This window comes from Rhinolophus sinicus, linkage group LG04 (genome assembly GCF_036562045.2).
Source record: "Rhinolophus sinicus isolate RSC01 linkage group LG04, ASM3656204v1, whole genome shotgun sequence".
Classification (NCBI taxonomy): Eukaryota; Metazoa; Chordata; class Mammalia; order Chiroptera; family Rhinolophidae; genus Rhinolophus; species Rhinolophus sinicus.
The window spans coordinates 153,895,898-153,912,894 of NC_133754.1; the positions used below are offsets into that span (position 1 = coordinate 153,895,898).

Here is a 16,997-nt window from a genome sequence, read left to right on the forward strand (position 1 = left end):
AATGCTTCTTGCTGTAAATTTTACTGTGTCTGATATTAGCATTACCCCAGCTTTCTTTTGATTGTTTAAATGGTATATTTTTAAATATCATTTTACTTATATTAAGGTATGTGTTTTGTAAGTAGCATATAAGTGACTTTTATATTTTTATTCAGTTGAATAATCTTTGAATGCATTTAAGGCCCCCCCAGATAATCCAGGATAATTTCTCATCTCAAGATCCTTAAATTAATCACATTTGCAAAACCCTTTTCCCATATAAGCTAGTATTCACAGGTCACAGGGATAGCTTGGGGGCCATTACTCAGTATACCACACCATATGAAATTATTATTTGACTGTTTTTGATTTATAAAAGTAACTTTCACATGGTAAAATTAATAGTTGCTAGCAAATAAATCAGGTTTTTCATAAAATGCAGCTCTCTGCCTCTTTTTCAAAATGGAAAGATCTGGATACGCTGAGGCCAAATCCTGAATAGGAACACAGCTGTTCCTATTCATAGGAGTTCTTGTCACTTATTGCAATTACTAATATATTTGGATTTATCACTACCATCGTACTCCTGGTGTTCTGGTCACATGTATTAGTCTATTTCTATTGTTTTGCAAATAGCTCTTACACTTCTTTTTGCCGTAGCTCTCACTTTTTTCCTCTCTGAACTTTAGTTTAGATATTTTTATTCACTTATCATTCGGTTTATCAGTCTTGCCTGATTGCATCTTATCTGCTTTTAAACACATCTCGTGAGTTCTTAAATCAGACATTGTACTTTTCAGTGCTAAAATTCTTATTTGATTCTTTTTTTAAGGATATTAAGTCTACAGTAAAGCTCTATTTTGTTCCCTCTAATTTTTTTAAACGTATTAATCATAATTATTTTAAAATCTTTTCTGCTAATTTCATTATCATAATTACCCAGGAGTCTGTTTCTAAGTTTTTGGCGTATTTTTATGTTTACTCTTAGGTATCTTACTTATTTTTATTTTTTCTCTTGTTTTGCAAAGCGGCACTTTTGTTCTGGCCTTTCCCCTTTCTCCAGATATCTGCATGGCTCATTCCTTCTCATCATCCAAGTCTTTGTGTAAATGTTACCTTCTTAATGAGGCACATCTTGCCACCCCATTTAAAACTGCAACTCATTTCCCAGCACCCTAGCTCCTTATTATCCTTCTTTTATTCCTCAATCACCTTATCAGCACCTTATCTAGTGTATAATCATTCCTTTATTTGTTATGCGGTTGTTAATTGTCTGCTCTTCCCACTAGAATACAATCTCCAAGTTTCAGAGACTTTTGTCTGTTCTTTTCACTGAAATTTTCCATCACATCACCTTATAACAGTGCCAAGTATGTGTAGAAACTCATGAAATATTTGTTTAATTAATAAACACAAAATTAAAAGATACTACCTAAAGATGTGATGGAGAAGAAGGTGAAGACAAAACTACATGTTTTCATGCTCCAGACTTTGGTGAACAGTATATTTTAACTTTTCACTTATTATTTCCCAGAAAAGAATCTGAAAATTCAACATCCACATTATAAATATTAAGACAAAATAGTTAACTCAATCATAGCCAGGACTTTTAACTACTGCATTTTCTGCCCAGGATTCTGAGTTGCAGGAGATGCTTACCTTGTCTCATAAAAGTTTTGACTACTCAAACTTAAGTCATTATAGTTTAATTCCAAATATCAATCTTTTTTTCCCCTCCAAATCATGGAACAGATTTGTTTCAGGAGCGAGGACAGAAATGGCATAGCAAAAAGGAGAGGGAGGAGAAAGGAGGAAGAAAGAGGGGAGTTACACAATTCTACTTCTCTCAAAGACACCAATTCACCTGGATGTACAAACCACATATCTCTGTTCCCACTTCTTCTCTTTGAGTCAATTAAAAAAAAAAAAAGAAAAGCTACAAAAATGTCAACCTGACTTCAGCTAACTCATTTTTTAGTGATTGACTCCATAATTTTTTAAAAGTATATTACTTCTTCATAATGAAATACATTTAGTCCTTTGCAGGTTTTCAGTAAGGTATAATTCACAATTTCAAAAAATAATAGAGTTTGACATCATTATGATATGAGTGGGGGGAAAAAACCTTCAAAAAACTAAGAATACCTCCTCACAAAGCATTTTAGGACCATGATAAAAGCCATTGAAACTATATATTTATTTTTCATCATTAGTTTTCATTTTGTGTCTGCATAATCATTTGTATCTGCAAGTTGCTATAGGGACAAATGTGCTATGCCTTCCAGGACCTTGTAGAATGAGCCAGCTGCCTCATTCAGTTGATTCTGAATCAGGGTTAATGGGGTGGGACGTATGAAACTCTTAGCTTCTCTTGATCTCAGGTTCATGTTTAGCCACATCACGTAAGAGCAGTCTTGCCTTTGGGATCATAGGAAGAAACATCCGGGTGCCCTAAGGCGGCTTAGCACCTGATACTTTCCAACCTCCAAGCTCACCTACTTAGAATGCCTTCACCTCTACCCCACCCTATACTCTGCCTGGCTAACCCATTAGAACCAGCTTAAATACACCTTCTCCATGAAGGTATCCTTGGTCTTTTGTATTAGAGGTGTGTATGTATGAATGTTGCAACTCAGCCTAGATTTAAAGACAGAGGTTACAAACTCAAACCCATTTAGCATCCAAGTAAGTACTGTAAATGGGTACAACAGTGAGCTGGAGATCACAAGTGGGACCTAAACAGGGGCACATGCTGTGACATCCAGTTATGTTCCTATATACTTAGGATCTGGCCTAAGTATATCTAGATTTCCCATTTCCAAAAACAGAGAGCTGTATTTTATGTAAAATCTGATTTATGTGCTAGCAACTATTAGATTTTACCTTACGAAAGTTACTTTTACAGATCAAAACCAGTCAAATAATAATTTAATATGGTGTGGCATACTGAATAATGGCCCCAAGATATCCCTGTGACCTGTGAATACTACCTTATATGGGCAAAGGGTTCTTGCAAATGTGATTAATTTAAGGATCTTGAGATGGGAGATTATCTTGGATTGTCTGGGTGGGCCATAAATGCATTCACAAATGTCCTGATAAAAGGGAGCAAAGGAAGATGTCACACAAAAGAGAAGGCAATAGGTATGACCATTGAGATTAGAGTGATGCAATCACAAGTCATAGAATGCCAGCAGCCACCAGAAGATGGAACATTCAACAAAAACACCTTCCTCTAGAGCCTCTGGAAGGAGCACAGCCCTGCTGACATCTTGATTTGAGTCCAATGAGAGTGATTTTGGGCTTCTGGCCTCCAGAACTGTGAGAAAATAAATGTGTGTTGTTTTAAGCCACCACGTTTGTGGCAATTTATTTCAGCAGCCACAGGAAACTAATATATATGGGTTAATAATATGATATGTGTTAATACACATGGGCTAATTCAAACACACACACATAGAGAGAGAGACATATGTATGTACTGTATATACCCTGTGTGTGTGTATGTACAAAAGTGATCTGCAGGCCAAATAAAGCACATCTGCAAGGTAGATCTGTCTGTCTGACAATTAACATGTGTCTGTTTTGAATACTGTTTTTTATCTTTCTCTTATCTCTGGTGACTGGCACTGTGATCAATGCCTTCATCAAATATTTTTTTTGAATCACTGCCAATGGAATGTAAAAATTTTGCCAGTACATTGTTTAAGCCTTTGTATTTCCCCACATCCCATGCAGAGGTTTAATAACTCCAAGTTTCCTTTGCCTCTGATGCAATCCTTTGAGAGAAGGGTGACCTCAAATACTGTCTTTAGATTCAATTCATTAAGTGCTGAACACTCTGAGATACACAGTCAGGAGGGCGCAGAAACTGTAAGTAAAAACAAAGGAGTGAAATGTCCCTCAAAGCTGATAATTGAATAGTATAACGATGTAGGTTCACAAGTCTTTGCTGCTGCATTTGCTAGACCCCTTTGGATCTGGAACTGGCCTCCGGCACGAGCTTCTGGAAATTTCAGCTCTAACCTCAGCTCCTGGATTTCCCTGAGGTTCCATGGTTGTAGCCCTAAAGTAAATTCTTTTCTGGAGCTGGCTTCAGTGTGTTGCTGCTGCTTTCAGCCAGAGCTAGTTTTGTGGCTTCCCTTTACCATAGACTACAGCAGGGCTACCCAAAATGCCAGTCTGCCTGTGACAAGAAGCTGGCACCAGAGGTGAACCAAGGCACGGCTTCCTTCATCAGGGAAGTCTCCTTGTGAGTTTCAGCTGAACTGAAGAGTGTGCTGAGTGATGGAATGGATTTACATTCCCTTGCAAGTTCTTTGTCTTGTTAGCCATAACCAACAGTGTGAGAACTGGCAGCCATCCACAGAACTCACAGTAGCACTGGCCTAGAGCTTCCCCAAGGAAGGGAAAGTCTATGGGTGGCCTGAGTTTCGCTCTCTCTTCTCCTGCTTCCTCACAGAAGTCAGAGAAGAGTCTTGCATTATAATGATGCTGCTAGCCTGCCCCCAATACACCATTTTCTTTTGAATCATAAGGGAATAATTTTTCTCCACTTAACCATCCGTTTTGCCCTTTGAAGTCAGGTCTTGTGCTAACTCGAATTTGCATGGAACGGTCCTCTAGGAAACTTCCTAATCACTCACAGGATTGGCCTGTTTCTAGTGCAGAACGGCCTTGTCCCTGACATGACTCACAGGCACTTATTTGGTACATTTACAGAGGGAAACTTTAGGAAAGAATTGAAAATCAGATTCACACGATTTTAAGCAGAAACATGACGCAGCTTTGCTGTACTATCTCTTCCAGGGAAGCGGAGGGCGGGCGGGGTGGGGGTGGACATTTCTCTGATATGTCTGGGACTAGTTTTTAAATTGGGACATTTCTCTAAGGTAAAAGGAAGGAGCCTTCAGTCTCCTTGGCAAGTCGGCTGAAGTCTTTCACAACAGTGTGCTGTCGGGCACCTCAAGGCATCTGCTAGGCACAGGAGGATATTTTTTGGTCCAAATGAAACCAAGGATGAAAATGACTCTGAGTTAATGAAAAAGTATTGAGTTGAGACCATTCAGGGTTCATTGCACTGTATTGGGCATATGTGTAAAAGAGAGATAAATTCATTACACGGATGAAAAAATATGGAGAAAAAACAAATACCAGGAAAGAAAAATTAAACTACCAAATGAGACAGAAACCATATAAATGCCAAAAATACATTTTCTTCAAAGCCTGAAAACAGACATGCTGACTTCTGTAGGAAACATGTATTTTAAACTGTTAGAAAACATAAAAGTAAACTTAAAAGTAACAAGGGGGCATGTGTTCAAAACGAGGCCTTCTAATTGCAAGCATTTTTGTGTTGTTATTATTAAATAGTTTTGTGCTTCCAAATGTTTCATTAAAGTCTCCATTATTAATTAAAACTCAGTATGCACCATGAAGTAGGCCAAAGGGTAACATCCGAATTCTCCGTGCCCACTGGAAAAGATTGGATCCCTCTGTGTTCCTCGCCAGTTCTGATTCATGCCACACCAGGATTCTATTGCTTCTAACTTACCTATGTACATTTCTTTTACATGGCATCTGCCTTCCTCATAGGTGATAGGTAATGAGCCTCAAAGAGGAAATGTCCATTCATTCTTTTATTTTTTATTGAATAAGCTTTCATGGAGGAACTATGGATGCCACATAATATTTAGATGCCGGAGATAAAGCAGGTTCAGCTCCTCTGGAAATTATACTACAGTATGATGTGCCAAATGGACAAATGGCCACGTCATTCTAAGGAGGGCTGCTCACTGCCCCCACCTGTTCTGGGTATATCAGACTCTTGATTGCATTGTAGCTGGGGACCACCTGGTTCAGATTTACCTCTGTATCATTACCTACAGTGGTCACTTGCCATGATTGTATTTTTACTTTTAGACATAATGCAGTCACTCACAGTGAGACTGACCAAGCCGCTAGCACAGAGAGGAGTACCTTGGAGGGGCAAGCCAGCTCTGCCCAGGCTGTGATGAGAGCGTGTGATCAAGAACCCAGGGGCTTTCGGATACCCATTCTTTCATTTCCAGTTTGTTTTTCCTTTTTTATTTTTCCCTCTGTGTACCTTTATCCCTGTTGTTCTGAAAATTCACACTGTTTCTGAGTATGAATCCTTTATCGTTTATGGAGCTGGGTATTTGTTGGGCTTTTCTAACAGAAAGACATGCATCTTGCAGGTCATATAAATTTTCTGGTATGATTTATTTAATAAATACCTCCCCTCTGATTGTTTTCTTTTCTTTCTTTCTTTCTTTTTTTTTTTTTTCCTTCTTTAATTCCTACACTCTTAAGAGACAAAAAGAGACATGAAAAAAATTGAGACATTATTCTTAGGAAGAAAGATACAATATCATAAAGATATCAATCCTCCCAAGTTAATATGTAAATTGAAAGCATTCTCAACGAAAATCTAGTGATCGCCGTTTTTGTTTGTTTTGTTCTAAAACTAGAGAGGCCAATACTAAATTTCATACACAAAAATAATAAGACTAGCTTGGAAAATTCTAAAAATAAGAAGAAATGAGAGTAGGCTAAAACTATCAATTATTAAAACTTGTTCTAAACTTTAGAATCTAAAGTCTCAGTAATTAAAACAGAATGGTACTGAAGCATGAATGGAACAGAATTTTAAAAATCTAGAGATACACTCTTATATATGACTTTAATATATAATTAAGGTGACATTACAAACCAGTGTGGAAAAATGGTCTATTCAGTAAATGGAGTGGGAACAACTCATGTGGGGAAAGATTAATTTGTCTCCATACCCCATATAATAACCCAGAATGAGTTCTAAATGTGTCAAAAATGAAATGGAATAAAAGCTTTGTCTTTGAGAGCTCAGTAAGATAAGGACAACTAGCAACAATATGTTTGAATCTCATAAGGTAGGTATCATAGAGCTTCAGAAGCCAAAAAGTATATACCGTGTTTTATTTGTACAAGACTCAAGAACAGGCACATTCATCTATGGCACTAGCACACAGGATGGAGGTTACCTAGCAGGAGGACATGGCGACTGAAAGTGGTACACAGCAATCTTCTAGGTAATGTTTGTTGATACACGTGTGCTGGTTACATGTGTGCTCCCTTTGAAAATTGATTTCCTAATGCACTGTGATTTGTGTACTTTTCTATATGTGTGTTAGACTTGAATAAAAAGGTTCTAAAACTATACTGATATTTTTTTTCCCATCTGACCGGCATTGATTCAAAGTATTAGATAGCATGCATTGTTAGGCCAAAGAGAAATGGGGACTCTCACACATTACTGGTCAGAAAGTAAATTGGGGCAATCCCTGCCCCAGACCTCCTGAATTAGAATCTGCATGATAAAAAGATGACCAGGTGATTTGCCTGTGTGGTACAGATTGAGAAATCTGCCCTAAAGAGACCTTTTCGTACAGCTAAGAGATATCGTTGGGGTGGGAGGGAGAAGCAAGGTGTCGGGGGGAAGGAAATGTACTCATGGATCTATTTCTGTGAAATACTCTTTACCTCTCAAAAACATGTGCTGCACATGGGTGCCTTGACGTGCTTATGATGGAAGGTGAACAGGCTGTGGGTAGTCGTCCACATGGCATGGTCAGAAGAAAATATGACCCTGAGCCAATCCATGAGAGCCTGGTAGAAATTCAGCATGTGAAAGCTCTGGGCCAAATGGGGGTTCCCCAGGAGAGCACAGTTAGAAGAAACTGTTTCCTTTAAATAAGAAATTTCCAGGTATCCAGGTAAATCTACAGAAGATGGAGACTCTGGATTGCTTAATGCTGTGCCAACAGAAAGGACAAATTAGAAAAACATTCAGCATCGTCCCTTAACACCCTCCAGAAGGAAGGGGAGTTGACGAGCATTTCTAGGAATAAGATGTCAGCGGGCTGAAACTTATTTCAGGTTTTGGGAGTAGACATAGAGAAAGCCTGTCAGAGAGTATTAAACCACGTACTGTAATGGAAGGAAATAGGAGACATTCTTTAATACAGTATGACATCTCCCTTCCTATGTATTCAGAAAGGAAGGGGTGAACTGTATCAAACTGGAAAAGTTTCTTTGTTTGTTTCTTTGTTTGTTGTTGTTTTTTGTTTTGTGTTTTTCTGGTCTGCTTACAAAATAATATAAAAATAAAAATTATCCATAATCTCATTACCCAGAGTGTACAGTGTGTAGGTATTTCATCCTTTTATTTTTATTTTTCTTATTATTTTAAAGGGTTTTTTTGTAATATTGCACAACATGGGGATGCAAACATGCAAAAGTTCAAACTACATACTAGGACAGAACGATAAAGAATAAAAAAATGAAAGTCCTTTTTCACTCTCATTCTCCCCATCCCCATCTCCGTCCCACTCTCCCAGCCAGGGAGAGCTATAAAAAAAGCTCTTTATGTATTCGCATTCTTATACATACACACACAAAAACACATTGCCTGCAATAGTTTGTTCACTACGTATGTGGACTCACACTCTTTTCATATTGTTCTGCCTCTTGCGTTCATCCTTTTAACCATATGGTTTGAAGAGTTTTTCCATGTTGGCACATAGAGCGCTAGCACGCTTGTTAAATTGCTGTGTAGTATGCCATTGTATGGCTATTTCACTGTTTAATCATTTTCCTGTTAATAAGGAGTTAATTATCCCCCTTTCTTAATATTATCATTAATATGGCTACAACATGCATATTGCACATGTGCCAATATTTACGTAGGATAAATCCCTGAAAGAATTCCTTGTACAGTCTCCCTATTTAAATTTTTTATAATTCTTTGCAAAGTTGCCTTCTAGTCTAGGACAATTTATAATCCCATCAGCAGTATTTATTTCCCACACTTGCTCCTACTTTTCCTAAAATATTGCCAATCTGGTGGGCCAAAGACATTATTTTATAAGTTATATAATTTGCTTGTCCTCTGTTTTGAACGAGGTTGCCCAGAATTTTCTCAGACATGTGTGGTCATTTTTAGTTCTGTGAATTGCTTGTTCGATCCAATGCTACTTTTCTAATGAGTTGTTGGTTTTTGTTGTTGTGGTGCTTTGTTTTTGTATGGATTTGTAGGAGTTCTTTATATATTACAAATGAGCTCATCCATATATTTTACCTTAATATATACTATTTCTACAACTCAAAAATAGTAGAACTTGATAGAATCACACCCTATTGTATGTTAGAAGGGAACAAACTTGAAAGGCCATTTAATTCACTGGAGTCCAGTCAAGTAAATGAGCTCCACATGAGGGTAATGGAAGCTTTCAACCATCCCCAACACAGAAAGGCATGAGACTCAGCACAAGAATTCATTCTCATAACAGCCATTGAAATTCATGCGATTAGTCTGTCAGTTTGCTTCTGGGTAGATTTTTTTACATTTTATTTTATTTTATTTTTTTATGGGATCAAACACTTTTCCTGTACAGCACCCAGATTCCATACTATGGTATATATTAAGAACAGGGAGATAGTGCCTTTCTATGAAAAGTATCATTTGTTTTTACCCTATCTCCTTTTTTAAGGACAATTAGAAAGAGTTTACAAAAACATTTTAAATAAAATAGAATTTTAAAAGAGACAAGGGAAACAAAATAAGGGCAACTTTAGCATTCTGAAGTGAGTACCCAAAGGTTCTGCATGATTGCTGCAAGTTGATTGCAAATTTAATCTAAGTGTCCTCAAGCCAAAGCAAAGGGAAACATGATCAGGGCAAGATTCCTATTATTTGTACAATAAAGAGATACCAGTTCCTCAAAGAAGACAGAGTTTTTCCTAACGCTGAAGCCTCTCAAAGGAAATACTATGTGGCAGGGGATAGACTATCTTTAGGGTGAATTCCTTAGAGAGTTTTATAGTTATTTTCCCTCAGCACCAGATAAAGTTGGAACAGCACAAAAGCTGGGTAAAACATTTTTAAATAAAGAAATTTTTTTAATTGAAAAATAAAACCATGTTTGAAATTATCCACAATAAAATGTTAACAACAATAAGCAATAGGCAGATAGGTGCAAATTTATGTGCCTCCCTTATAGCAGACCATATGCATGAAAGCAGGAATATATAAAATGGAAGATTTAAGAAAGGGCATAATTTCCGAAAATATTCATCATAGGATTACTTTCAGTGATTCTTTCTGCAAACACATTTAGAATTTGAGTCTGTTTTCAAACATAATTGTGCAACTTTCCCACGCATGTCTGCTGTTTAGATAGACATGCAAAGAAGATCCATTGGTGCTGGTGGGCAATGAGATGCACAAGTTACTACAGGCTGTGGTTTCTCAAAGAAACTTGCTAGTGGAGAAAGAAATGGAGCTAGAGTTTCCTCTTCTAATGATGCTGGGCATGCTAGATGGGGGATTGCACCGATTGGTCAGTTCCCAGCACACAGATTAGTGGGACACAGCATGGAGGGTGAAGCCTCTGAAAATCGATCAGGGGCAGTGCCTGAGGGAACGGCACTGTCTTCTTTCTCCTCTTCTAAGCATGGGGCCCAGTAGTGAGTTTCTTTCATCCATCAGACAGACCTGGAACTACAGAAATGCAGTGAGATGCCCAGGGTACTGGGCAAGGGCCAACTCAGAGCCAGGAACTGAGCAGGGCTTTCCTGCCACTACAAGGGTAAGACAAAAAGAAGATCTCAAAAGCAGCAAGAGAAAAGCAGTTATCTACAAAGGAGCCCCCATAAGACTGTCAGCTGTTTTCTCAACAGAAACTTTGCAGGCCAGAAGGGAATGGCACAAAATACATAAAGTGATAAGAAGCAAGGACCTACAATCAAGATTACTCTACCCAGCAAAGCTATCATTTAGAATTGGAGGTCAGATTAAAAGCTTCCCAGACATAAAAAGGCTAAAGGAGTTCATCACCACCAAACAAGTATTACAAAAAATATTAAAGGTACTTCTTTAAGAAGAAGGAAAAAAAAAGATTAAAAAATATGACTAATAAATGGCAATAGCTACACATCTGTCAACAATTACTTTCTTTAAATGTAAATGGATTAAATGCTCCAATCAAAAGATAGGATGGCTGAATGGATAGGAAAACAAGATTCTTACATATGCTGCCTACAAGAGATTCACTTCTGATCAAAAGACACACACAGACTGAAAGTAAAAGGATGGAAAAAGATACTTCATGAAAATGGAAATGAAAAAATAAGTTGTGGTAGCAGTACTTATACCAGACAAAATAGAATTTAAAATAAAGGCTATAACAAGAGACAAAGGAGGACTCAGCAATCCCATTTCTGGATATTTATCTGAAGAAACCCAAAACACTGCCTCAAAGGGACATGTGCATCTATATGTTCAGTGCAGTATTATTTACAATAGCAAGAACATGGAAGCAACCTAAGTGTCCATCAATGGATGTAAGGATAAAGAACAGGTGGTACCTATATGTAATAGAATATTACTCAGCCATAAAAAGAATGAAATCTTGCATCTGCAACAACATGGATAGACCTAGAGGGTATTATGCTGAGTGGAGTAAGTCAGACAGAGAAAGACAAACAAATGCCATATAATTGCACTTATATGTAGAGTCTAAAGAACAAAATAGACAAAATAGAAACAAATTCATAGGTACAGAGAACATTTTGATGGTTGCCAGATGGGAAGGGAGTGGAAGTGGGAGGGTGGTAGATGAAAAAGGGGAAGAAATTAAGAAGTACAAATTGGTAGTTACAAAGTAGTCATGGGGATGTAAAGTAAAGCTTAAGGAATATAATCAATAATGTTGTAATAACTATGCATGGTGTCAGATGGGTATTAGATTAATCAGCGCGATCACTTCGTAAGTTACATAAATGTCTAATCACCATGTTGTACACCTGAAACTATAATAATATTTTATGTCAACTGTAATTGAAAAATATAAACATTATTATTTAAAAAAAAAACCTTGGGTGTGGACTTTGAGAGGGTATAGGCAAGTCAGACCTGCTTTAATCTTTCAATATGAAGACCTAATTTAGTGTTTCTCAAAGTGGGATCCCCAGCTCTGTAGCAGTAATATCACCTGGAAACACATAAGAAGTGCATGTTGTCAGCCGCCATCCCAGACCTGTTACATCAGAAGTTCTGGGGACGGGACCCAGTAATCTCTATTTTAACCAGGATTGCAGATGATTCTGGTACATGTTCAAGTTTGAGAGTCATAGGTCTAACTTGTAGCAGAAAAATTTACTTTTCTGTGACCCAATCCACCTCACTCAAGTTTTTCATTAGGATGGAACCAAGCCAAAAATGATGTTACTCTGCCTTCTATTTTCAGTTCATCACCCTGTGGTTACCTCTGCTTCTCAGGTAACTTCCATGGAAGGCTGAGTGCTCTAGAAGCATGATGTGGGGAACTGTGTCCCCTTGGTCATAGTATTATATAATAGGACCCTGATCTTACCCTGATTTTCTACAAAATTCATAATTGAGCTGTCTTCTCTAAAACACTCAAGCTGGAATATTTATATCCTAAAGAAGCTAGCCACAGCATAGTTCTAAAAAAAAAAAAAAAAAAATCTACAGTTTGCATCAGTAAATGGTATAAAGGCTTATATGTTCTTAGACAAAAAAGAAAGAAAAGGGCAGAGAACTTCTCCGGGTGAGATACTCAATTTATTCAAGCTTCTGAAATACAGAAATCCAGACCACTTGTGAAACTCGAAATAGTAACACTGCTCTAGTCTAGCAAAGACTGAAGTAAGCATGTCGACCCATGGTTTACCTGTGTGGAAGAATCAGGAGAACACACTGTTACCAGGAAACTGGAATTGGGGCTTATACTGGAGAATGCTGTGGCCAAGTTCTTGTCAAGGTGAGTCAGACATATTTTGTCTTTGATGTTCAAAGGTTTGGCTCCATGGATAAGTCAGCAATTTTAAGCAAATGCTACAGAAAGCAATTATGAATATCTCCCATCTTTGTGCTCCCACCAACTGAAAAAGAGTAACTCGTTGCCTAAGTAGTTTTATAGCAAAAGAGAAAGTGAGTGGTGGGTTGAGTCAGGAAATCACATAAAAGAAAACTCAGGCTCGTGATTTATTTATTTCTATCATGCAGTTGCCAGTGCTATTAAAATAATGTCAAGGACATAATGATGATTTTAATCCGATACTGATGGTGGATCTGACAATGGGTTAGTGCCTAAAGTAATGAAACGTCAGGGTAAAGTGCATTATGTTCTCCCTTGCATCGTTAAAGTGACTCCAGGCGAACCGAGAAGCATCACTGAGACTTTTTCAAATGGACTAAATGGTTACTCTTCAACTGAAAGCTCTCCAGCTCCTATCTTGGGATGATAGATCAGGACTGAAACTTCTGCATCTAAGGGAGAGAAGAGAGAAGGCCTCTACAGATCTAAACTAGATCAAACACATTGCCTCCAATGTGCACACATCTTTAACAAAGCCAGGCTAGTTATTAAAATGTGAACTATGTAAACCAGGTGGATATCTCACGAAGGGCAATCAAAGTCCCAAATTCACTTAATTTCTAACTAAATCTCCAAGTGAGATTATTTCTTCATTTCATTGCCAGGCTTTGTTCAATGCAGCCAACATCTAATGATGTTTTTAAAAGTCACTTTGGAGATGTAAGCTACCTCTAAATACAGGATGACTCAGAGATTTATTTAAAATACATTCCCATTATTTTTCATTCCTTTACCATGAGCTATGAGAAACACAAATGGAGTTTTAAAAGTTATCTCAAAACACAGCTTCTTTCAGGTTGCCTTTTGATCTTTGGATCGTGAGAGTTCTCAAAGTAGATTTGATCTGCTGGCTCTCTATTCACAAAATTAAATGAGTAGTTGTCAAGTCTCCATTTGCTTTGTGCTGTGTATGCAGGAACAGTACCATCCAAAGGAGAGATGAGGGAGATGAGAGAAGAGAAAAAAGGAGAGAGAAAGGGAGTAAAAGAGGGAAAAGGGTGAAAATAGAGAAGAAAAAAAGAAGGAAGGCAAGAGAGAAAAAAGATAGAAAGATACACTGATTCCTGCAATTATTTCAAGAGGAGACAAGGAATCTAAATGTTCCATAACTTATTGTCCCATTAACTAAGTTCACCAAGTACTCAAATTTTACCTTATTTTGATTGTGAAGTCAAAAAGGAATGAAGTACATTCATTTCTGAGTTTAGAACCTAAATCCTAAATTTAGGATCATGCCACAGCTCATTGGAGTCAAAAGTGACCTGTGTCTAAACTAGGTATTTCCAACTTACCATCGGTTGCATCACTTCACTTGAAAGAGGCTTAAAATGAGAGCAGTATTGTTAAGACTTTTCAATTATGATGAAGGGTTTCACCTGGCAATGTACAGTTTATTTTAATCATTCACAGTAATTATTAATATGTTCTATAAAGTTGCCTCCAACCAATAATTAGCTAATACTAAACCATTGCTCCTAGGGGAAATATAGAGTTAAGTTTCTGCAAGCCGATAGTCACAATATTTTCAACTGATCAATACATGATCTTGTTTCATGTGTTTTTATTTAAAGACACTGTATTATACATAGAGATATAATATATATAAAAGTCACTTTTGGAATGTAAGTTACCTATAAAGACAGGGCTATATGATTCATTAACATTAAACTCAGAGCTAACAGCACTATAACTCGTGCCTGAATAAAGCTTATCTAACACACATACTTTCTCCAAAAGGCGTATCACAGTTTTGCACTTAGGAACCCTAGACAGAACTGCAGTATCATGTTTGGGCAAAAGCACCAACAAAAAGCACAAAAATGCAAAAAGCTGCAAAATGGACAGTTTACAGTATGAGAGCTAAAACAAGAAAGCAGAGTGTTTCCGTGTTCGAACTCAGCTAGGAATGAGCAAATTTTTTGCTGCTGTGCGTATTTCTGCAAATGACAGCAAAAGCATCAGGAGTATTGATTTTGGAGTTACAAAGAAATTTTATGGAATCTACAAATAATGAGGATCAACTATATTTGGTTTTTCATTCACTCCCTTGACTATTTATGTTTGCATGTTCTTCAATTTCTTTGACTGCAAAGATAACTATATATAAGGAGAAAATTATTATTTTTCCTTCTAGATATCCAGAACTACGTTTCAGTTCTTGCCTTCTTTTTCTTAAGTAGAATAAAATAAAGTAAAATAAAATGTAGAAGTAACTGTATCATTGAAAATTTAAAAGAAATGGAAAGCAATAAAACTTGAAAGATAACTAGATTGAAAAGGGAATTGGTGTTGCATTTACAAGGTATTCATAAACTTTATTTCACTTAATCCTCATGACCACCGTTGTACTGATTATTTGGACTGAATATTTATGTGGGCTCCATGAGACTGAGTTATATCCATCCTGGATATATCCATCAGATAGCTAACAAGTCATAAGACCAAGACTTCAACATAGGTCTTTCAATTACTAATTCATTCACCTTCCATGAATAGAATTAAAAGACGAGGCATGGCCATTCATGAAGTTTTGATTAAAATGTGCGAAATAATATTTCTTATATTTATTTACAAAGTCCATACTAGATATTTCCCACAATCTTTGAGTGGCAAAAGATCAACCCCACGGGGTACATTAAGATCATTCTCACAAGGCAAACTGTGAGGCAGTATAGAGAGTCATTGAGGAAAATGTAAGGTAATACATTTCGGAAGAAATGATTCCAACTCTGGTTATAAGATCGATTGCCCTGGACTGTCAGGAACCACTTAGGAAAGACTCCTGAAATCATTTTAAACTGTATTCTGACAATATCAGTCCCCAAAGGTGGGGTATTAAATGGTGAGTGAGACACACTGGAAACCAATTTCTCTGACTTAAGAAGGCAGCTGAGGAACTCCAGTGGATCTTGCCCAGTAAAAGTTGGTCTGAGTTTGCTATATCTGATTTTCCAAGAAAAGTTGGAAATTCTTGCTTTCATGTGAAATCTCCATGGCAGAGACAGTTGGTACTCACCCTAAATCCATGAGCATCTCTGTACTTCCCAGCCTCCAGTGCAGTCCAGTTAGTCATGTGACCAGTTCTGTCTAATGGCCTGTAAACACAAGTGAGCAAGATATCAATCACTGGTACCTTTAAAAATATTTTCTCTCTCTCCCCCGCCCCCCCTTCCAGGAGTGTGACTTAGTTGCACTTAAGTTTCCGATTATCCTTGATCAGTTCCCTCCAGGATGTCCAGTTTCTTTCATATTAGAGTTATAACACTTTTTTCCCTTCTGAAATTCAGATTGGCCACTAGGATATCTGGCAAAGATAGCCATTCTTGCCTTCTTCTATGCTTCTTTGCTACTAGACTTTAATTATCCACATAAACGTTCAGAATAAAGGCTAATTTTTAAGCGATATTTATTGCTATATGTGGGCTCTATAAGTTTTAGTCAATTGGATGTTGCTATTTGGGGGGGGTGCCCCATTTTGTCACATTTTTCTTCATTCTGCCAGTTGGAAGCAGACATCATGAAGAACCGCATTGGGGAACATGGCTGAGAAGGGGACTGTAGTATCTACCTGACACTGGAGCTGCCATGTAAGTGTTGAATTGCTTTTGTTTGGACTGAGAAAAATTTAATTTGATAAGGTGCTCATATCTGGAGTCTTTGTTACAGCAGTCACACTGTATCCTAGACAATTCAGGCATCAGATGCTATATCTACAGCTGTAACTCCTATCCAAACTCTTGAAAAATAGAGTTAAAAGTGCTTGAGAAGTGGCATGATGTACTCGTAGCCATGAACAGTATGGACTGTGAAGTCAGATAGAAATGACACTGAATCTCATTTGGCTGCTTCCTAGTTGTGCCTCCATGGCCGAGATAATTAATGTCTCTGATATTATTTTCCTTTGCTTCAAATTTGAGTAAGAATAATACACCATTAGGTTATCGTAATGATTAAATGAACCAATATAACTTAATCATTACAATAACCCAATGTGGTGTGTGTATGTATATGTGTGTGTGTGTGTGTGTGTGTTATATATATATATATATATATATATAT

The 16,997-nt window shown here is 37.3% G+C and overlaps 1 long non-coding RNA gene across 1 annotated transcript in view; it reads right to left on the reverse strand.

Annotated features, from left to right (window-relative positions):
* LOC141571138 (uncharacterized) overlaps positions 1-16,997 on the reverse strand; it is a 104,500-nt gene that overhangs the window by 43,730 nt on the left and 43,773 nt on the right. Inside the window, exon 3 of the long non-coding RNA XR_012495818.1 lies at positions 15,955-16,033. This is a non-coding gene — a long non-coding RNA (uncharacterized LOC141571138). The remainder of the gene's footprint in view (positions 1-15,954; positions 16,034-16,997) is intronic.